This window comes from Eurosta solidaginis, chromosome 5 (genome assembly GCF_040869045.1).
Source record: "Eurosta solidaginis isolate ZX-2024a chromosome 5, ASM4086904v1, whole genome shotgun sequence".
Taxonomy (NCBI): domain Eukaryota; kingdom Metazoa; phylum Arthropoda; class Insecta; order Diptera; family Tephritidae; genus Eurosta; species Eurosta solidaginis.
Window position 1 is genome coordinate 110,033,191 of NC_090323.1, and position 23,598 is coordinate 110,056,788.

Here is a 23,598-nt window from a genome sequence, read left to right on the forward strand (position 1 = left end):
TGTCAGAAGCGGTACTGTTGGCAAGTTCACACTTGTCCAGAAGTCTGTAGAACAAATCAATTTTTCCTTTAAATATCTGTCTTTTTCTTTGACTTATGTCAAGTTGACTTTCAGCGATCTTCGCCATGCTGAGTTATTTTTATTTAATTGTACTTTTGTTTTTGCCCAGTATATATTTTTTAAGCCCTATTAAACCACTAAAATGTGGTCCTGCCGGGGGAGTTTTGCCTTTAGCCAATGCTAAGGTTTTTATGTGCCTAATTATATAGGACTTTTTACTTCGCCTATATTGATAGGGCTTTTTTGTTTTGTTGATTGCCTGTATTTGTTTCACAGGTCTTACTTTTACTTATTTGCCTATGTTTATAGGGCTTCTTTACTAATGCGAGCAGACTTTGCTGTCCCGTCTTACATATATTTTTGTTTGCTTGGTCATGCTCTTTTTCTTTGGAGAGACTTATAGTACCTCCGCTGAGCTCTTTTTAGGCTCGATTGACCAATGAATATTGAGCAGCTTCCTTGAGATTTTGTAAGGGTCTCAAATATAAGGCAGTCGTAAATTGCCATATACCAAAAGTAATTTTTTGGCCCTTACCGCTGGTGGGGGGAACCAAAGAATACTTTAAAGAAGCAAAACAATGTTTTTAATGAGAAGCTAAATACATTCTCAAACGTTACAACAAATGCCCCTTACCTCTGGTGGGGGGAAGCAGTTTGTATTAAAATAAGAAGTGCTTGGTTTGAGAGTTCAAAGAATTCTGATTTATTACAAATTATCTTACTTTATATACATTTGTCTTATCCTAGCTTTCTTATAATTTGTTGTTGTATACATAAATATTTACAAAGGTTCATTTACATGTGTGTGTGCGTGAATGTCTTATCTTTAACTATATTTATTACATATATTTGTTTTGTTGATATGAGCGACCTCGTATGCATTATCTTATCTTTGTTTGTGTAAGTAGTTCATATTTACAGAGGTTCATTTGCTACATATCTATATACATGTGTTTGTGCGTGATTGACTTATCTTTGTTTAAATAGGTCGCTCAATCTCTAAAATATATTTTCTAACAGTGGACTGTATTTACAAATCGGTTAACTACTATTATCCTGTAAATAAGAAAAAATGTTCAAGGTTGCTTGAACAATTATAAAATTAAAAATTGCTTCAAATAAATGTTTTCATACATTTAAAGCGATACGGGCAATCCCCGATTAATTCATATTAAAGCATTTTCTATGAGTTAAATTATCGTCGCTACGCCAACAAAAAGAGCTATACGTTTTTCAGCAACTTTTCAGGAGAGCAAAAAAAAAAACGTTTCCTGGTGATCATAGAGAATATTTTTTCTAGTTTGCATTGCTAACTAATGATACTACACATATGTAATAGACTTGTGCAATTTTTTTTACTTTTTTTGACCAACCACTTCGCATGAAGCATTTGCGCCGTTTTACAGCACATAGCTCTTTTTACAAATTATTTCAATTTGCTAGTGGGGGTAAGAAATCGTGAAAGATGTGTATACAATTCTTCGCTAATTCTTGTAAATGTAATTAAAAATATTAAGATTATAATTTTAATAAGCAAATAATTCAGTTTTTATTAGATACATATGTATGCACGTATATGCATACGAGCCTTAACATAGATTTATAGTTTAATAACAGATGCGTAACATAGTCAATAATATTAATACAAAGCTTTGTGTATGTATTGTTTTAACGATTGTAGGCTACTGTGTTTAGATTGGTCAATTTTTATTGAACCATCATACAACGAGTTTATCTTGAGTCTGTAAGGCAGGTGGTTTTTGGAGAAACGATGTCCAGCAATCGGTATGACGCAACTTAAACTTAACTTTGCCATTTATGATCGCGGGTTCGAATCGAGCTCAAGGCCTAACAATAATTTTTTATCATTATTATTGTTATGATAAATTTTTTCTTAATTGAAAAAATTTTTGAATTAGCCATTTATATAAAGTAATCCTCTGATATCGCTGACAGTGGCTTCCCCAGATTTTTTACCAGGTCTTATAGTTGAAAGCTTACTTGGAACTTTTTCATAATTTAAAAAAAAGTGTACTCATAATAATTAACAATATAAGGTTGTGAAGGCCTTGCCTGCCTCATACGACTTACATAGTCCATTGGTGAATAAATGGGTGGCTTAAACATGCTGTCTAATATAGAGTGGACGCTGTCAACCTCCATCATAGTATGCCCTTTTTCTAAAATTATTTGCTCTATTTCCAAGCCACCTCCTGATGATAGGTTTGCTAAGGCACTGCTATGTATTCTATTTTTGTGCTGGTACATGCATCCATCGGATATCATGATCACTTTTTTATATGAAGTGCAATATTCCTTTAAAAAGTGTACAATACAACTCGTTATATTATTAGCTGTTACACCGCCATCGCATTCATGCCATACGTACAAATATACATCTTTGGTATTTTTTAAATAAATCGAAAAGTTATGTACTGCTAGCTTCATTTTATAGTATTGTTCTGAAACAAGGAGTTTCGGACAGAGCAACACACTCTGCATGTCCATTGTCAATACTAAAGTTTCAGCTGACATATTTTCTAAAGCCAAATTTTTTGCTTCCCTAGCTTCATTTTTTTTGGCAATATGTAATTCATAATTGGAAACGGTAACATTGCCCTCTTTATATCCAACACAAGTGTCGCACTGGTCCTTCCTGGGCTTGAATATAGATATTTTATTGGAGTTTAGAACTTCACAAAACGTTTTCGCATAACAGGAACCTCTTTATTGCTGCTACACCATTCAGTGTATAATTTATGAATATACGTTTTAGATTTAAATATATCCTCCACATAAATGCGATTAGACGTTGCTCTGCAATAGTGACTAGGTACCTTTGGTAGTATATCCAGCCACTTTAAAACAGAATCAGACCTTTGGCAAGGATACGGATACAGACGATGAAGGTCTTGACTTCTTTGACAAGGATACTGTATTATTTGTTCCCACCCAAAGAGTAAGTACATTTTTGTCTAAATCAAATGTAGCTAGAAAAAACTCTTTACATACACGAAGCTTGTTTCCATTAGATGCTGTCAAAAAGCACTCAAATCCAAATATTTTTCTTTGTTTTTTATGGGAAGGGTTTCGCTTGATTATTTTGCGAGTTCGTACTAATCCATTAAGATATGCCCTCTTTGCAGCCAACGAAGGTAAACTCCAAAAATAATTAAAAGACTCAACTCGTGCATCTTCGTCCATTGCCGAACAAACAAAACTTCGTTCGGTTTTTTTTTCTGCCAGGTGCTTACATGTTTGTTTCCTGATTTCCCTTCCCTTTTTTGAATAAATACAACATAGTTTAAATTCTTTTCATTTTTTACCCATTTCAATCCTTCATATTTTTTTCCTAAAAGTCTCAATCTCCGATTTTTTTGTATTCGTTTCCCCTTCTCTATTTTACCTTCTGACTCAATTTCTCTTTCGGTTTATGCTCTGGTATATAAAATAATCCAGTCTCTTCGTTAAGGAAGCATCCCGTTGCTTCCATATTTTGACCGCTATCACTGTTGAGGTCCTCGAATAAGCCGGTTTTTTCATTGAGATTGCATCCCATTTTTTTCATATTTCAACTGTCCAAAAATGTACAATTATGGTAATTTAAAGCGTTATTTTAAGTCTATGACTTTTTACCTGTTTTAAAGCTTGGATTTCAATAATAGGATGGTTAATATCTATGTATAGTCTTCGGGACACCTGAACTATATGTACATAGCTTTTTTTAAATAATTTTTTTACACAAAAATAAAAGCAGGTTCGCCTACAATCAAAAACAATTATACGCAAGTAGATGTATAACTGATTTTACAGAGCATTTCTACTACTGAGAGCATATAGCTGTTTTTGATAACTTCCAACCAAAGAAAGATATCAGAAAACGGCAAATGCAGAAATGTGGCTAGCAGATAGTGGTTAATAAATATGTAATAAAAAAAATCGAAAAAAACATATAACTCAATTTGTTGGCGCAGCGACGTTATGTAATTGAGTTAAAATTATATTTATTTTAAAGTTTCATGTTGAATTTTGTTGATTTATCATCAGTTTTATGAAGTTATAGTTCATAATACCCTACAAATGTCACAAGCGTGGCATGTCCACAACCACATTTTTCGTAACATTTTAGGTGGTAACTTTTTTAATCTTCAATAACACGAGTAATAAACTGTCATTATATTAAATACTTGACTTAATCTGCAAGATTAAATATTATTTTAATGATAACATTTATTTTTTCGCTTTGTAATTTGATTTTGAAAAGTGTCCATGAGTTTTGGAGCAAAAACTGTATTTCAAATCGTTAGGTTGGTACTGCTTTATTGCACACTGGTTTGTGACATGTCACATGTGAGTGTGAATTTTGATCAGCAATTGTCCCCGCATATTTCCATATTAATGTTTGCAGTCTTAAAACATCCATTTTTAACACTGAAGAACTGGAAAAACGGTACGTATCAAAAAATCGTGTCACAACCGTGGCACTTGTATCTTTGTAGTTTTAATTTCAGTACCGTCTATTCTACCATTTTTTTAAGGTTTGCTGACATAACCTTAAAATATTATGGAAGATCTTGCGAGTCATACTGGCTTTTATTTTCAAAATGTCACAACCGTGGCACGCGTGTAATGTCACAAGCGTGGCAGGTTTCGGCATCAAGAACAGAAATTAATAGCTGTAGCTCGTTCGTTATAGAAAAATGATTGATAATATTTGAAAATCGAATATTTTTTTTCCAAAATTTTGGGTTAGTAAAACTGAGAGCTCGCGGAGAATCGCTCATATATGATTAAGTGAACCCAATTTTGAAAAAAAACGGTTATTCGTAAATATCTCAAAAACGTTACCATAGAATTAAAAATAACCTTGATTTTCGGAATCAGGGGGTGATTTTACATAGGAATTTCATAATGACGTCTCTGGTGCATTTTGGCTGTAAACCAGTGTTATCAGCGTCCACAGCAGAAGTGATAACACCCCGCCCTGCGACGTGTCTCTGATTTCGTGACCTCATACAATCCCCAATGTGAGGTAGTCTTCCTGCAATTTAACATTCAGCCAATCCATCTGGTTATGGCTGGATGTACTTCAATGTAGTTAAGATCATCCATGACCGCCCGTTTACAGACATTGTTGAAAGCATACATGTTATATTCCAATTAGAATTAGCAATTGATGCAATTGGTTTATATTCTCTAATTTCGCAAATGAAGATTAATTAACAATCATCTGCATTATCTAATCATTACTTAACATCTATGGTTGAAAGCCCCTGCAATGTCTAAGAAAACTCTTAAGGCATACCAGGTACATATATCCCAGGGCTTTCTCTATGTTTATTACGTCCCTATGCGGTGCGGTGTCTACCGACTTGCCTTTGGCGTATGCTCGTTGTTCTGTGGAGAGCAGTTCGTATTCAAACCAACTAATCGGTGAGTGCAATATGAGTGTATATTCAAGCTTTAAATGCATACAGCATTAAGAAACTAGCTTTTCCCGATAACTATTTCCAACAATCGCCTAGGTTTTTTGAAAAACTCTTCTAGTGCTTCGATTCCAGAAAGTGGTATATCAATATTGTAACGAATTTAGTGAAATTCAGCCTATTTGCAACCTTCTGCTAACGTTCCAATTGCTAAATTTTTGAATAAACAACTCCAATATTCAATAATGCAAAATGGTCTTTATTAGAGTACTTCACAATAACACTTATACTTCACAGCCAATTGCGTGTTTAAATCAAACTGTTTACTGGCTACTCAGCTTTCGCTGCTGTTATACTCTCTGTTGTCTCGTCCTCCCATTTCTCCTAAGGTCTAGTAACTTCCCGAATTTCATACTTGGTTAACAGTACCAAATAGTACTGTAGTACAGCAAATCTCCCTCCAAGAACCCTTCCGAATTGTTCTTCTTGTCGTACCTGTGGTTCACCTTAACGCTCACTATCCTAGTTCGTTGCCTCACACTCTGTTGTTTGGCCACTCGACTACTTCGCCCTGGCTTGAAACTACCCTTGCATTCTTCCTGGGAAATTATTTCCTTCGTTTTAGTGCGTCCATTTGGTTTTGTCAATGCCAGTGTTTCTCTCGCAGGTACAGTGGTACATATTCGTTTAAACGCACTGTTAATTTTAACTTTACCACCTTGGCTTTCTTTTGTTTATGCAATCATAACAACAAATTCTAGCCCATATTCTTTGTAAATCTAACGGAAATTTGACTGGCCCAAAAAACCTGTTTTCGTTGTTGTTTTTGTACTCTTATCATCACATATTCAAAAATACTACTACGAACAAGTGCATATTTGTTTGAACGCAGCAAATTTATTTTTAATATTTATTCATTTATTAAATTTTTACCAATTATTTGGTCATCCATTTTTATTAATGGCTTCATATATTCGATTGGGTATCGACTTGGCTAAATTTTACAGGAGCATACTGCTTAAATCTTCCCATGCTTCTTTAATATCCAACTTCAACTCTAATGGAGTCCTGTAGATGTGTCCTTGAACCTTTTGTCCATCAATTTTGCTCTACAAAGTTCTTCTACGGGCTTCGAATAGGGAATGCATGCAGGCCACTTCATGAGTGGAAGGTTGTGTTCTGCAAGCAATTTCAAAGGCTCCTTAGAAACATGAATGGCAGCGTTATCCTGTTAAAAAATGTTGTCTTCATCCGTTTTGTCATCTGAAAATCAAACGGGAGCATCGTCCAATAATTTCTTTTAAACTTTGGGACTCATTTTGGGGGGTGCGAGGCAAATTTTTGGTTTTCCTCTCGATGAAAATGCCGCCCACACCATAACGCTGTCACCGCCATAGTGTTTTATTAACAAACGGACGTCATTGCTACGCACAATGGTGGAGGCAGTATTTCCATCTAGAGGAAAACCAAAAATTTGCCTCGCACCCCCCAAAATGAGTTCCTGAGTTTAAAAGGAATTATTGGACGATGTTCTCGTTTGATTTTCAGATGACAAAATGGATGAAGACAGCATTTTTCAACAGGATAACGCTGCCATTCATGTTTCTAACGGGTCTTTGAAATGGCTTGCAGAACACAATATTCCAATTATGAAGTGGCCTGCATGCAGTCCCGATTTGAAGGCGGTAGAAGACCTCTCTTAAGTTGGCAAGACAACTTTTACGTGGAAAAAATTACCTATTGGGAAAATTCCCGTGATTTTGCCGTAATTTATCCGTGAAACAAAAAAATTTGCCGCGGCCATATTTTAGAAAATATAGGGTGGCACGGGAGCGTCTCATTAATCTGTATTACAAAATTCTGGGTGACAAAATTCTGTAAATTGCAAAAAAATTCTGCTTGAACAAAATTCTGCTTTATAAAATTCTGCATGTTTAATTCTGGAAATCAAAATTCCGGAATCATGGCATGGCGTAGCCGGTGTTGGATCGGCTAAGGGTTATTTTTTTAAAGTGCGGCCGAAGGCCACCTACGCAGAAGGGTATACAACGCAGAAGGACATCACCGTGGCGGTAGGAACGGTTATACCACACATCCGGACTTAGCATGGCGTAGCCCAGGGTTATTTTTTATATGCGCGGCCGAAGGCCGCCTATGCAGAAAGGTGTTCTACGCAGAATTACTGTGCATGGTGCACTTTTTCAAGATAATTACATGACCTCTTTAACATTGTTAACATTATATTTTAATACAGAATTTTGTAATACAGAATTTGAAAGCAGAATTTTAGAAAGCAGAATTTTAAAAAAGCAGAATTTTAAAAAGCAGAATTTTGTTTCTAGAATTTTGTACATACAGAATTTCGACACCAACGCGGGTGGCACGCTAACTTCACGCTCAGAAAACCACCTTAGCGATCAATTAGGAAAATAATTCTTGCACACGAATTTGCCGTAGATAAGTGGCATATTTTATGGTAGTGCCACGAAATCCCCCAAAAAAAAAAAATACCCAAACACAAAATCCCCAAATTCAAAATCCCAAAAATCAAAATCCCCGAAATCAAAATTCCAGTGCTAAGATAAACATCATGACCGTGTAAAAAATAGCAATATCTCTTTCCTCTTTCATTCATATTTATGTATTTATAACTATATATTCACGTTTTGGCAATATATGTTTTTACTTATCCATATATAGGACTGCTAGTCGCTCTAATTCGAACAAGCTAACAGAAGCGTGTACTACACAGAAGGGCAACACCGTGGCGGTAGAGAGGTTATACCACACACCCGGACTTGGCATGGCGTAGCCCAGGGTTAATTTTTATAAGCGCGGCCGAAGGCCGCCTATGCAGAAAGTTGGTATGGATTTTTTGGTCGCGGCGATTTTAAACCTAATTTGAATTTATTTCACACATAAAATGGAGATTTTGTGTTGGGGATTATGAGTTTGGGGATTTTGATTTTGGGGATTTTGATTTTGGGGATTTTGTTTTGGGGATTTTGATTTTGGGGTTAACGTGGTAGACTCATATTTTATAAATTCCAAAAAAAAATTAAAAATTTTTTTTATGGTGCACCGCCAACTTCACGTGAAGTTAGCCTGCTACTTTTCGAAAACCACCTTAGTTAGACACCTTTATAAATTGGAAAAAAAATTCAAATTTTTTTATGGTGCACCCCCTACTTCACGTGAAGTTAACGTGCCACTCTATATATTCTAAAATATGGCCACGGCAAATCTTTTTGTTTCACGAATAATTCAGCGCAAATTTACGGCAAATTCTCGTGCAAGAATTATTTTCCTAGCTGGTGTCTAAGGTGGTTTTCGAAAAGTGGCACGCTAACTTCACGTGAATTTTTTTGTTTCACGGATAGTTCACGGCAAATTTACGGCAAATTTCTCAATAGCTAATTTTTTTCCACGTAAAAGTTGTCTTGCCAACTTCAGAGAGGTCGGTAGAAGAACTTTGTAGAGCAAAATTTATGAACAAAAGGTTCAAGGACACATCTACAGGACTCCATTAGAGTTGAAGTTGGATATTAAAGAAGCTTAGGAAGATTTAAGCAGTATGCTCCTGCAAAATTTAGCCAAGTCGATACACAATCGAATATATGAAGCCATTAATAAAAATGGAGGACCAATTAATTGGTAAAAATTTAATAAATGAATAAATATTTAAAAATAAAGTTGGTGCGTTTAAACGAATATGCACATGTTCGTAGTAGTATTTTTGAATATGTGATGATAAGAGTACAACAACAACAACAACGAAAACAGGTTTTTTAGGCCAGTCCAATTTCCGTTAGATTAACAAAGAATATGGGCTAGAATTTGTTGTTATGAATGCATAAACAAAAGAAAGCCAAGGCGGTAAAATTAAAATTCAGAGTGCGTTTAAACGAATATGTGCCACTGTATCTTTGATTTTGCTTTGTTTGGCCCATTCGTTCCATCAGCCTTTGCTCGATCTACTGCCTATGACTTCGGTGGCATTTGTCGAGTCGCCTCCACCAGCACTCGCTTACTGCTGAATCCTTTCTCCAAACTGAAGTTGAGTGGTTCATCCTGGTTCTTATAGCGCATAATGCTTCTCTGCATATCGGTCCTGATGTCATGGTCAACTAAGTAGTCCACTCCCAATATGACTTCATCAACAATCTCTGCCACAAAGAATTTGTGTAGAATCGTGACCTTTCCAATTAAGACCTCACATACCACTTCCCCTTGGACTTGGTTATACTCGCCAGAGGCCGTAAGCAATCTTGCTCCAGGTAATGGTTTTACTCTCTTGTTGACCAAGTCAGATCGGATTAAGGAATGAGATGCGCCCCTATCTACAGTCAGTACATGTTTTTTGCCATCCACATTTCCTATGACGGTAAGACTGCTTGATTTCCTTCCATTTTGCGACACAGATATCCCGGGTCATTCAATAGCTGGAGCTAGCTCTCGATCTTTACATATGACTCGCTCCTGCTCATCTCCTCCAGCTTTGTTCTTAAGATCACCCATGCTGTTCAAACGACTAGGATCAAGATCGCAATGACGTGCAATGTGACTTGGCTTCCCGCATTTGAAGCATTTGATAACTCTTTCTCTCCGCTTTTGCTATCCTTTCAGTGCCTCCAATATCGTGTTCACCCAGTCTGGCCTTTCTACCCCCACACGGCGTGCTTTGAACGCTGACCTACATTGAAGCGATGCTGTTTCCTGAATCAGAGCATGTGATACCGTTTCTGTGAATGTAGGTTTTGGGTTTGCGTATGTCACTCGCTTCGTTTCGATATCCCGTACTCCATTAATAATGGATTTTTACCCTTTCGGTGTATTACACGGGTGCGCCCGCATTCGCTAAATGTGCCAGCCTTTCAATATCCGACGCAGTGTTCCACCAGGCCTCTGGAAGCGGTTCAGTAACTCCGTTTGGTATATCTGTTTCCTATGCTCGATTCCGTATCGCCTCTCTAGTGCGCCCACTGTTCTGCTCTCCCTCGGGAATAGTGTGTAGGATTTCAGCAGCAGATCCTTTCAATGCCACGAATAGTGCAGCAACTTTATCTTCAGCACTCAAGTTGTTCACTGCTGCTGTCTTCTCAAACTGAATCTTAAACACTCTCAAACTGAATCTTAAACACCTGGAAAGACAGAACCGTCAAATGATGGTGTTTTTACCTTTGGATTACTCGCGGAAACTGCTGGGCCATTTAGTTGCAGCTCCTGTATACGGCCTTTTAAAGCATCTACCTCAGCCTCGATTTTGTTCTCAAACTGCATTATTTTTTCGTCCATACGGGTTTCTAGTTGTGCAGAGATCTGCGATGATACCTGTGCTGAAATTTGTCCCAACATTTCGGATATACGTGCGTCCTGTGCTTCAATCTTGGATGCTATTTGTGACGATATTTCGGATATACGTGTCTCCTGTGATTCCATCTTGGATGTTAAACGTATCTCCTGCGATTCCAGTTGGGACGCCATATATGTCTTCTGTTCTTCCAGTTGAGTTTCCATCTTGGATGTTATACGGTTCTCCAAGGATTCCAGTTGTGATGCCATTGTCGATGTTTGTGCAGATATTGCAGCCAAAATCGTTTTCAATTCTGTGCTCGTAACTGTCTGCGATGTTTCATTTTTCTCCTCCAATTTTGTTGTCTCATCGCCATCAAGGTGAAAGACATACTCTTCCACGTTAATTCCTTCTAATTACATTGCCTCTCGTGCCTGAAGTTCGAGTTTATTGCCGGTTGTATTCAATCCACGGCTCTCCAACTCCGTCTTCAGTTGCTGGATCTTCAATTTACTCCACTTTGCCATGCCCTTATTGCACTCAGCCACTCTGGAATTTATTCAACAATTCCCCTTCTGACACCAATTGTAATGAATTTAGTGAAATTCCGCCTATTTGCAATCTTCTGCTAACGTTCGAATCGCTAAACTCTTAACTAAATAACTCCAATATTCAATAATGCAAAATGGTATTTATTAGAGTACTTCACAATAACACTTATACTTCACAAGCAATTGCATGTTTAAATCAAACTGTTTACTGACTACTCAGCTTTCGCTGCTTTTATACTCTCTGTTGTCTCGTCCACCCATTTCTCCTAAGGTCTAGTAACTTCTCGAAATGCATGCTTGGTTACCATCCTTATATGTACATGTATATTTGTAGTTTATAGTCTCTCGCATAGTCATATACGTGTGTATATGTGAGTACTACTTCGACTGATAACTACATCTGTGTGTTAGTTATCTCTTCGGTGCTTTGTATGTATGTGAGTAAATGATGATTGATTTGTCTACGTACACAGGAGTGGCAGCCTGCTTTATTGGTGTTGTGCATTTATTTACTTAGTATCAGATTAGCGATGTGAGCATCACCCAGTGATACCAATATTCGTCGCAATATGGATATTCAGTGAAGCGAGTCCATTCAAACGATCTTGACTGATTGTACCCCGCAAGTATGATTTTAAACTTTGGAGGGCAGAAAATGTGCTTTCTGGTGTTGCTGTCGAAACTGGTAGAACGCTTAATAAGCGCAATATCTTATTTACATGTTCGAAAGCATTTGGATTCACCATCTGAAAAAAAATAAGATAAATAAGAAATATAGCATACCAATGTTGTAGGGAATCATCAAAATTGTACCCACCTCAACTGCATCAAACACGATTTTAAAATTCTGACCATCGACTCGCCTTCTCCACACTTTGACTTCCATTGCAAACTCAGTTTTGGAACAATTCAGATCAGTTTCATAAAATTCATGAAGTTTATTGCATTTTTCAGCGTTGTACTCAGATTTGGGGAACAAAACACCGAAATTTTCGAAAATTGATTGGTATTTCATGAAACAGCTCTGGATATGAGTAATGAATGCATCAAGAAATGGAATATAGAATGCGATTCTGTAATAATCTTCGACGCTCTCAGTATCAACGTTGCATCTATTTAATTGGTATTTTCTGATGCATTCGTTTCTTAATATCTATGTCGTAATTTGTGCATATTTTTTTTACATTTTCGAAAATTTGGTGAAAATGTATTTATGAGTTTTGTTGCATTTCAAGAAAATCCCGCATAGCATTTTTTGCACATTTCAGGGCCTTGGATAAATCTTGAATTTCTGATTGCAATTGGTTACTCAAAGGCAAAACGATGGAATGCACAGACTGCATTATATAGCAACACGTTTGGATATGCACGGTAGAAATAGCAGCCTGAAACTGAAAAGCTTGTGCTGAAGTTTTGTGGTTTTTCCTTCTGCTGTCTCTTCAAAGGCTTCGAAGATTGCTGGCTGAAGTTCAATGTAAGTGGATACCGCTTCATGAGCCCATCTTGTGGGGCAGACGCTTTGCAATTTTTTTCTTCGACTTTCTTTTTGTATAATGGACATTTTTTTCTGGAGAACGTTTTGTCTTTTTGGCCATCGGTAAAAATCATGTATTGATCCGATTGTCCCCAATGCGTTCTTGATGCTGGCTATATCACAAGCTGCATTTACTGCTAAATTAAAACTATGTGCTGCACAGTGCACATAAATGGCAAGAGGAAAATCCAATTGGATGTATGCTTGCGAACTATGAAGTTCTCCACTCATCGCTGGAGCTCCATCACAACATTGGCCATAAAAATAAGAGCAATCTAAACCTACTTCCAAAAGATACTTTTTAATTGTTTTTGCAAGATCTTCCCCACAAGCGTTTTGAAGCTCTACGAATCCCAAAAAGTCCTCCCGAAGCTTATTTGTTGCAAAACCCACATTCCGGAAGCAAATTGAGAATTGCTCAATCCCAGCAGAATCTGTGGTACCGTCTGCCAAAACAGCAAAACTCTTTGCTTCGTTCACTCTATTTACAATATATTTTTTTTTGTATCAAATTGACTATCAAGTTGGCCAAGAAAACTTCTTTCGCATTTTTCCACTTGCAAAATGGTTTGGTTACAAGTTGCCACCAGTTGCACCGCCAGTGGAATTTCCGTAGGCTACACAATATTTGCAATAACCACCATCATCTTCTGCGGAATAAGCCAAGAATTTGTAGTCTGTTAATCATGAGTTTTGGAATCTCAAATTTCTATAACTAGATATTGGAAACTTGATCGTTGTTGGTGGAATCCATATATTGTCAACGGTTTCTAGCATTTCAGCTGTCGTGAGCGACCTCATGTCAGCGTTTTGATACTCACGGATAATGGCTGCTATATCGCGATTAGAAATAGTTTTTTTTCATGCATCGCTTACAATAGGTCCGAAGGGTGCAGGTGCTGTGACACTCGGTAGCCCAGTATTTGCTGAATCTGATGAAGATGGTTTTGTGATTGCTTCAGTATCGAAGCTTTTATCTTCATTGTCGTTTTTATTCTGCAAAAATTATTTAAACATTTTAGGTCTTTCAAAATATATGGAAACAGAAATTGTGTTCCGCGTTTTATGAATCATTTACGTGTTTCTCGAAGAAGCACTCGAAAAGAATAAGAACCAATAAATTTTAGTTAACCCTTTATTTTCGTTATCTTTTTGTTTCACCGACATTGGAAAAGTCAGCTAGATTTTGCAACAATATAAAAAAAAATTTACATTCTTCATTTGAACAAAATGTATGAAAAACTACTTTTTTCTAAACAATACACTCTACATACCTTACTAACCACGTTGTTATTCAAAACAAAACTTCACATAGGAAACAAATAACGAAAACCAGAAACACGTACATTTATACTTAACCGTTTTTCTATTTTTACTGTATTGTGGCCCAGAATCCTCCCTCTTGAAATAATGCAATATATTCCGCTTCATATTAAAACAATTTTCCACTTTAAAACCACTTTAAAAAAGTGCAATTAAGTTGAAGCTTTTTCCAAGGCATAATTTTCGTTTGATTTGTTTGCTATCAATTTTTGATCTCTTTGGTACATATTCCTGGAAACTCATTCTCATAAAAAAACACTTTACTTTTTCACTTTCTAATTCTCGTTGCTTTACTTAAAACCTGCCCCGCTTAAGTGCTCTTTAGAGACGACCTGTTCAGTAGTGGAATTCACTAACTTTTTTAACCACATTTGCCATCGTTTTATTTGCGAATCGATAGTATTAACGATTTCGTTATTCAGTAAATATTTTGTATCGATATTTTTTAATGGACGATCAGCCGTGTTGTTAAATAAACGGCAAGTAAATTGGCTGCGTTAAAAATCGCGAAATTAATATTTCTGGCAATTTTAGTTAAAAAAGAAAATCGGAACTTTATTTAAATACTTTCAAACACGTAAAGCTGCTTTATAAATCAAATAACATTTGAGTACTTGGCGTACGTTTTATCACAAAATGAAGAATTACTAAGTACATCGCCAGTGGACAGACACCTTCTTAGAGAAGAAGATAACCCATTCCACTTGAATACAACGGAGTTTCGAAAGCATGTACTGACTAATCCCAGACTTGGCTCATGATATTATTTCTCAACTTGATGGTCATTTAAGTGGTACAAGAATAACTGCGATATCAACAGTGAAAAAAAAAACAAATTAATACCTTTTGTTAAAATAGGTATAACCTTGCACAATAATGACTTTTAAAAGCAGTTAGTGTACGGCATTAGTTATTTTTTGCAATCCTTTTGTGCTTTTCGCGCTTTTTAGGTTTCGTTAAGCTGTGCTGCCATCCTTCTACTATTAAAACGAAATTCAAATGCCATTTATTTCGAGTTGTTAACACTAAGTTAGTGAATAGTACAATCGATAATGCAAGCGAAAAAACGTTATTTAAAACCTCGACAAATCGCATCATTATAAGTTAGTGAATTCCACTCAGTGCACGGACTTTACCACTTTATTGGTAGATCTACCAACTTTTTTACCCATTTTCATTTTCTACCACCAAAGCCAAAAAATCTACCAACATTTCAATATATTCGCATTGAAACCAAATACTACGGTCATTAGGGTAATGTATTTAATTGCCGAGCGCATCCAAATATCATGAAGAGGTGACACTAACCAAACTAACCAATTTTGAAAAATTTGTGCACAAATTCAAACAAGAAATAAATTTGTGTATGAAGGAAATGTAGTAAATGAGCACGCAAATATTTTTCTGGGCTATTTTCATCAGTTTTTTGTGAATATTTTCTGGAGGGTGGAGCCGTGTGTAGAAGTCCACGAAAGTGGGGAAAGCTTCTGACCGCCATTCACCTGGGAATGACCAGAGCGATTATTTTGCATGCCGGTCGCTTGCGGCCAAGTATCCTCTGGGTAGCCGCTAAACATCCGTTCAGCGGTGAGCTAATGTGAGAAGGCGACAACCTGGCTAAACCACTCTTGACATAATCGGTTTAAGGGCTAGCCCGGGAAGACCTCATCGGCAGCGTCTGTACACCTCTAGGTGCGGCTGCAAGCGGGCGTCTGTCTTGGAGCAAGCGGCTCGCTATATAAACGTGCAAGTAATATTTTCACCCCCGCTGAGGGGGTTGTGCGCTGGGCTTGGGACCCGCCACGTAAAACTATACTCCAATGAAATATAACAACAAGCCTCGGATAAATACACTCTCTATTGATGACGACCATGGCAAACGTTTGAAGGACAATGAATTGAGGGCATGCACCTGGAACGTCCGCTCCCTGAATGGGATTTGTGCAGATGCCCGGCTGGTTGGTGTCCTCGTCAAAGCAAAATCTGACATCACCGCCATCCAAGAAATGCGTTGGACGAAGCAAGGAAGAAAGAAGATCAAAAATTGTGACATCTATTGGAGTGGCCATACGAATAAGCGCAGTTTCGGCGCGTTCACGCCTGTGAACGAGCGTCTCGCCGCTATCCGAATAAAAGCAAACTTTTTTAATATATCACTCATCTGCGCCCATGCGCCGACAGAGGAGAAATACGATGAGGTGAAAGACACTTTTTATGAACAATTAGAACGCACATACGAGCGCTGCCACCGTCACGATATAAAAGTCGTGCTTGGTGACTTCAACACCAGGGTGGGCAAAGAAGGTGTTTTTGGCCCTACAGTGGGAAAGTTCAGCCTACACAGTGAAACTTCTCCTAACGGACTAAGGCTGATTGACTTTGCCGGTGCTCGAATCATGGTCATATCCAGCTCCAGGTTCATGCATAAAAAGACACATCAAGCTACATGGCTGTCTCCTGATCGAAATACTCACAAACAGATCGATCACGTTGTGATAGACGGACGGCATGCCTCCAGTGTTTTAGATGTGCGCACGATCCGAGGAACTAACATCGACTCGGACCATTATCTCGTTGCAGCCAAAATACGCACCCGCCTCAGCGCGGCTAAAACCAAGGAACAAAAAACACAAGGAAAGCTATACGTCGAACAGCTCCAATAACAACAGACTGCCAATGATTTCACAACTCGACTCTCACACCTGCTCTCTGAGAGCACAACTCATCCTGAAGGAATACAGGAGCAGTGGGAGCATATCTCCAAAGCACTTCGTACTGCCGCCGAGGAAAAAATTGGTTACTGGCGGCCACGAAAAAACAACTGGGATGAAGAATGCCGCGTTGCAATCGAAAGAAAAGACGCTGCCTACAGGGCTACGTTAAAGCGAGTGCCAAGACGCCTTTGCAGGAAGAAAAAAGCAGAAGCAGAAAGGCGTGAGTGCGAGTAGCTTGAGCTGCTAGCCACCAGGAATAACGCCCGAAAATTTTACCAAAAAATACGGCTACAGACGGAAGGTTTTAAGACAGGGGCAAGCTCCTGTAGGAACGAAAACGGCGACCTTGTAACTGATGTCCAGAGAGTGCTTAGATTATGGAGGGAACACTTCTCTGCTCTCCTAAATGGAGGCAGCAATTTACCGCGCAGAGATGAAGAACCCGATCCCATAATCGATGATGATGGAATATATGTCCCCTCGTCCGATTATGGCGAAGTTAGAATAGCAATAACCAGATTGAAAAACAACAAGGCCGTGGGCGCTGATGGATTACCTGCGGAGCTATTCAAGTACGGCGGCGAGGAGTTGGTAAGGCGCATGCAGCAGCTTCTTAGCAAAATATGGGCGGACAAGTGCATGCCCGACGGTTGGAATCTAAGTCTTCTTTGCCCAGTCCACAAGCAGGGGGATACTGCAAAATGCACCAACTATCGTGGAATCAGCCTTCTTAATATCGCATATAAGGTCCTTTCAAGTGTATTGTGCGAAAGATTGAATCCCACTGTGAACCGGCTGATTGGACCTTATCAGTGCGGCTTCAGACCTGGTAAATCTACCATCGACCAGATTTTCACAATGCGCCAAATCTTGGAAAAAACCCGTGAAAAGAGAATCGACACACATCACCTTTTCGTCGACTTTAAAGCCGCCTTCGATAGCACGAAAAGGAGCTGCCTATATGCCGCTATGTCTGAATTTGGTTTCCCCGGAAAACTTATACGGCTGTGCAAAATGACGTTGAGCAACACCATCAGGTCAGTCAGAATTGGGAAGGATCTCTCCGAGCCGTTCGAAACAAAACGAGGTTTCAGACGGGGTGACCCCCTATCGTGCGATTTCTTTAATTTGATTCTCGAGAAAATTATAGTAGCTACAGTACTTAACCGCACTGGAACAATATACTATAAAAGCGTGCAAGTACTGGCATATGCTGATAACATCGGCGTAAACACCCGCGCTGTTAGTTCTACTTACTCCAAACTGGAAAAAGAAGCAGTAAAGATGGGTTTGATGGTGAATGAGGACAAAGCGAAGTACCTGCTGTTGTCGAGCAAAGAGTCAGCGCATATGTGCCTTGGCAACCACGCTACTGTTGGCAACCATAATTTCGAAATAGTAAAAGACTTCGTTTATTTGGGAACTAGGATCAACACTAGCAACAACATCAGCACTGAAATCCAGCGAAGAATCAATCTTGCCAATAAATGCTACTTTGGAGTAGGTAGGCAATTGAAAAGTAAAGTCCTCTCTCGGCGAACGAAAATCATAATCTACAAGTCACTTATCGTACCCGTCCTGCTATATGGGGCAGAAGCATGGACCATGACAACAGCAGATGAAGTGGCTTTGGGAGTGTTCGAGAGAGAAGTTCTTCGAAATATTTATGGACCTCCACGCGTTGGCGATGGCGAGTACCGAAGAAGATTTAATGATGAGCTGTACGAGCTATACGCAGACATCAACATAGTCCAGCGAATTAAAACGCAGCGGCTGCGCTGGCTAGGCCATGTTATGCGAATGAAAGATTATGCTCCGGCCAAGAAAGTGTTTCTATCGAACCCGCCTATGGAAGCAGAGGTAGGGGGCGGCCCCCACTCCGTTGGAAGGACCAGGTGGAAAACAATTTAAACTCCTTTGGTGTGACCAATTTGCGCCGGCTGGCGGAGCGAAGGAGCGACTGGCGCGCCTTGCTGGACGGCCATAACTGTTTAGACGGTTAAGCACCAATTAAGTAAGTAAATAAGTCTGATTTTCTCTATACGCAATTAAAAGAACGGCAGATTTGAAATACAGATGGGCGATTGATGGCACTTCAATTTAATAACACCCAGCAAAAAAAACCTTTCTTCCGTTCTCTGGCCATTTGCGACAGCCATTCTCCCTGTCAGCTATTATTTGACAGGTAGGTATGACAATAGAGGAATTGTAAGATTTTTCACTTGTACGATAACAGGCCGAAGTCGGTTATTTTGTGGCAGTATTTTTGGTACAAGGGAAAATTGTTGTTGTAATTAGACGTTTCGGTTTTGGGCTGAGGCGAAATGGCGAAAACCCTCTTATTGAACGATCGATTGTATGGGAGGTATATGCCATAGTAGTCCGATCCGGTCGATTCCGACAAATGTCAAATCCCCCATCAAAATATGCCTGCCTACCAAACTTCATCAAGATATCTCAAAAATTGAGGGACTAGTTTGCGTTCAAAACAACGGGCAAACGGACAGACGGACGGACGGCCGGACGGACAGACAGGCCGACATGGCTAAATCAACTTAGCTCGTCCCCTGATCATTTTGGTATACTTACGGAAACATATACATAAAAAATGATTTAGAGCCTTGAAAATGAAAAAAATCGATTTCGACCAAAACAAGTCCCAAAAACCAAAAAAAAATAATTTTTTTAAGACTGTTATAAGTGGGATAGGAACTATGAAACAAATTCGTTTTCATCGGCAACACTTTTGCACGTTTCTGAAGAAACCCTTAAAAAAATGGCAAAAAATAATTTTTTTCACCAAAACACTCCTCAAAACCCAAAAAAAAATTTTTTTTTTCAAAAAACTGTTATCGCCAAAGTTTTTAGCGGACAATTTTGAGTCGGACAGGGTATACATGAAAATTTTAAAATCAAATGAAAATTTTTTAAGTAGGTCATGAAAAAAACCTTAAAAATCAAAGAAAAAAAGTCAAAAAATTCAAATTTTGCAGGCTCGAAAATTATTTTTTTGGGTATGCATAGTGGAATTTTTTTTTCCTGAGCCCAAAACCTATCGAAAAATCGATGGCGCGATATAGGTTAATAAAACGACCCAGCATATTTATTTTTTTGTTTACATGTTTTTTCAAAGGCGTTATTTCCGTGAAATGTGCTTTATTTGTTTTACAATAAATTATAAATTGTTTTGTACAAATATAAACTGTAGCTAATGTTTTCTTGGAAAAAAATCTACCAACTTCTACCACTAATTTCATTTTTCGTCTACCAACAATCTCTTTCTAAAGGTCCGCGCACTGATTCCACTACAGGTTTGTTAAGCTAAAGGTTTTGCTTTGGTTATCCCGAACCGTCGGCGCAAAGAAAAAATATTTAAACGAAGTGTTTGGTTATCACAGCAGCATTGTATGAAGATTGATTAGTGTAGGCGGTCAGATACCGTTGCGCTGGTGGTATGATTGCTTATTTGAATGCCATGCCGGCTGTGTTAACTTATACAAGATAGCTCTGACGTTTAAAGCAGAATACATAGTATACAGTTATGTATAAGGCAGGATGAGCACTGCTCTGGGGTTTAGGTAGATAACATATATTTGTTCTACATTACATATCTCAATAAATGCACCCTGCCTACATTATGTTACAATCAAATATACGACATAAAATAATGAAGTAAAAACCTCCCCGGAATTACAATCCTAGATCCGCCACTGGCTATTAGTGATATTTGTGTGTGTGTGCTTATTTTGAGTGATCAGCTTTTAGTTGCGCTACTTGTTAAGGTTTTCAATGCTAATGAGACTCCTCACTACTACGTGACTTTTCCCCGTTCTCTTTCATTATACGCTCCTGGCCTATGTTTCCCCTTGCTAGGACTTACCTCAATCGCGCTCTTTCGCTGTAAAATCGAGAACATTAATGAATGTTGGACCAACATATGTATGTAGGAACACTTCCCCTGTTGGCTGTCTGCAAATTGGTTTGCAGAATGTAACAAAATAGAGATTCGCCTCTCTCATTCGTATCTACTTCTCCCCACGAATTGTGGTGCGCATTTGCATCCGCGCCTATGACCAACCGCCCTTGTACTAGCCTATTCCACTCCAGCGGTGGTGCCTCCGCTGTATGTACCATGTAGCAGGATGCCAGGATAAATGCCTGCTTATTCTTCTGCTCGACGGCCACCACTGCCAGGTCCTCAGTAGTGTAATTAGGCAGCATATATGAATGCAGCTGCTTTCTTACCATGACTATAGCTCGTACTTTTCCTTCCGTTTCCACGCTGAGCCAAGAAACCTTTCCTCGAAATGAGAGCCATGGCTCCTAGATCAGCACTACGTCAATCGAACCCCCTCAGGAGTTCGACAACTGTGTTGGAGGTTTATCTGTAAGACTTGCAGCAACATTGGTTTTTTTGTCCCCCTCCAACACCTTCCACATGTCGTCTACGTCCTTCTCTTATCATTTGGGCTTACGGGTTTCGAGGTCCTCTTCAGCCTCTCCCGCTTCTTGCAAATTAAGATTGTAATCCTTGGAAATTCTTTTCCTGCGTCTCATATACATTTTTCCCTTACCCCAGGACATTTTGCCAAGATGCGTGTACAATATATCCTCCGCCTTCTCCATAGGCCGAGATACAGTAAGTATCTTCCAATCCTGTGTTGGTATATTTCGATTCTGACTGCAGAAGTCGCAGCTTATCCTCCGACTTCATCGCGCATGGTATCCATACTTAAACTTTTGGCACCATAGGGGATACGCTTTGTTATTTATTTATTAAAAAGTCTATGAAATACAGGTTTCTTACAGATTACAACACGTTATCATCTTCACACCGTTTCGATATAATCTTCACCTAAGTCCGGCAATGTGTGTCCGCCTTTATATTTTTGTTCCTCAAAAAAATTTTTACAGTATTTATGTTAAAATTTTAATATCAGATGATATAAAGAAAGTACTTAAAATTTGTTTATCTTCTTATTTTCTCCTTTTGTTGCATTGTCTAGATGACCTTAACTATGTGTAGCTCCTTTAAAATCGATTGCAATTGGACTTTTTAATACCTCTAAATATCTCGATCCCTGTCTAGTCTAGAAAACCCTTTTACCTAGACAACCAAGCGACAATTTATTTTCCTAATATTGCATTGTCATGGAGTTCTAAATTATGGTCTTAGTTTCAAGAATCTAGCTTTACGGGAAGTTACTCAAATAGCGGTCGCAATATTCCACATGTTGTAAATGGACTTTTTAATATTTCTAAATGGGTTGGTGTCGAAATTCTGTATGTACAAAATTCTAAAAACAAAATTCTGCTTTTTAAAATTCTGCTTTTTTAGAATTCTGCTTTCTAAAATTCTGCTTTCAAAATTCTGTATTAAAATATAATGTTAACAATCTTAAAGAGGTCATGTAATTATTTTGAAAAAGTGCGCCATGCACAGTAATTCTGCGTATAACACCTTTCTGCATAGGCGGCCTTCGGCCGCGGTTATAAAAAATAACCCTGGGCTACGCCATGCCAAGTCCGGGTGTGTGGTATAACCGTGGCTACCGCTACGGTGCTGTCCTTCTGCGTAGTATACCCTTCTGAGTTGGCAGCCTTCGGCCGCACTTTAAAAAAATTACCCTTAGCCGATCCAAGGCCGGCTACGCCATGTCATGATTCCGGAATTTTGACTTCCAGAATTAAACATGCAGAATTTTGAAAAAGAAGAATTTAAAAAAAGCAGACTTTTGTTCAAGCAGAATTTTTTTTCAATTTACAGAATTTTGTCATCCAGAATTTTGTAATACATAATAATGACACGCTCCCTTTCTAAATATCTCTATCCCTGTCCCATCGAGAAAAGTTGTTTATCCTAAATATTAAAAGGTAATAAAGCCTGAAGCTATGTTCAATGTTTCAGGTCACCGGGTTATCAGGAAGTCCCTTAAAACTCGAACGCAAAATTTCAAGTTCGGAAGATCTTTTGAATTTTCATGATCACTGGATCACCTAGCAAAAAATTGTTTCCCGTATGTTGCATTGTCATCGGGTTTTTAAGTATGTTTTTAGTTTCAAGAATCCAGCTTTACAGAAAGATACTCAAATAGCGGTCGCAAGATTCGACATTTTGAATGTGGACTTTCTAAATGTCTCGATCCCTGTCCTATCTAGAAAATTTGATTATCGTAAAAGTTGTAATCTAAAAGAGCCGAGATCTTTCTTGCGAATTCGGACGTCTTTTCGAATTTTCACGATTCCTTGCAAACTTGTTTCCCTTACGTTAAATTGGCAGCGGGTTCCGATGTGTGTTTCAAGTCTCAATTTAGTAAAATTTCAATGTAAGAATTAAATTATTAGGCGAAGGTTTACAAAATAAAATAAAAAATAAAATTCTTAATTTTGTATGAAGCTTTTTAATTTTTTTCAATGAAGAAAACTTAGTGAAGATTTCTCACAATATTTACATGTATAAGAGTAGTATAAGAGTACACGACTGTAAAGTTGCGGACATAGACTGGAAGTCCGTGGCTTTGACAGTTACACAATTAATTTTTTTATATATTTTTCTCCATTTTTGAAATTGTTCCTATAACTAGGAAAAAATACATTAGTTTTTGAGAAAATTACTTGTATAGATTAAGGGAACCGTTTTTATGGCGCAAAATCTATCCCATTTTTTGTAATTTTAAAAGCTAATTTCTTGATTTCT

At 38.1% G+C, this 23,598-nt stretch overlaps 1 protein-coding gene across 5 annotated transcripts in view; it reads left to right on the plus strand.

Moving 5' to 3' along the window:
* Positions 1–23,598, plus strand: part of LOC137233476 (uncharacterized) — an 807,788-nt gene that overhangs the window by 692,816 nt on the left and 91,374 nt on the right. The window lies entirely within an intron of this gene.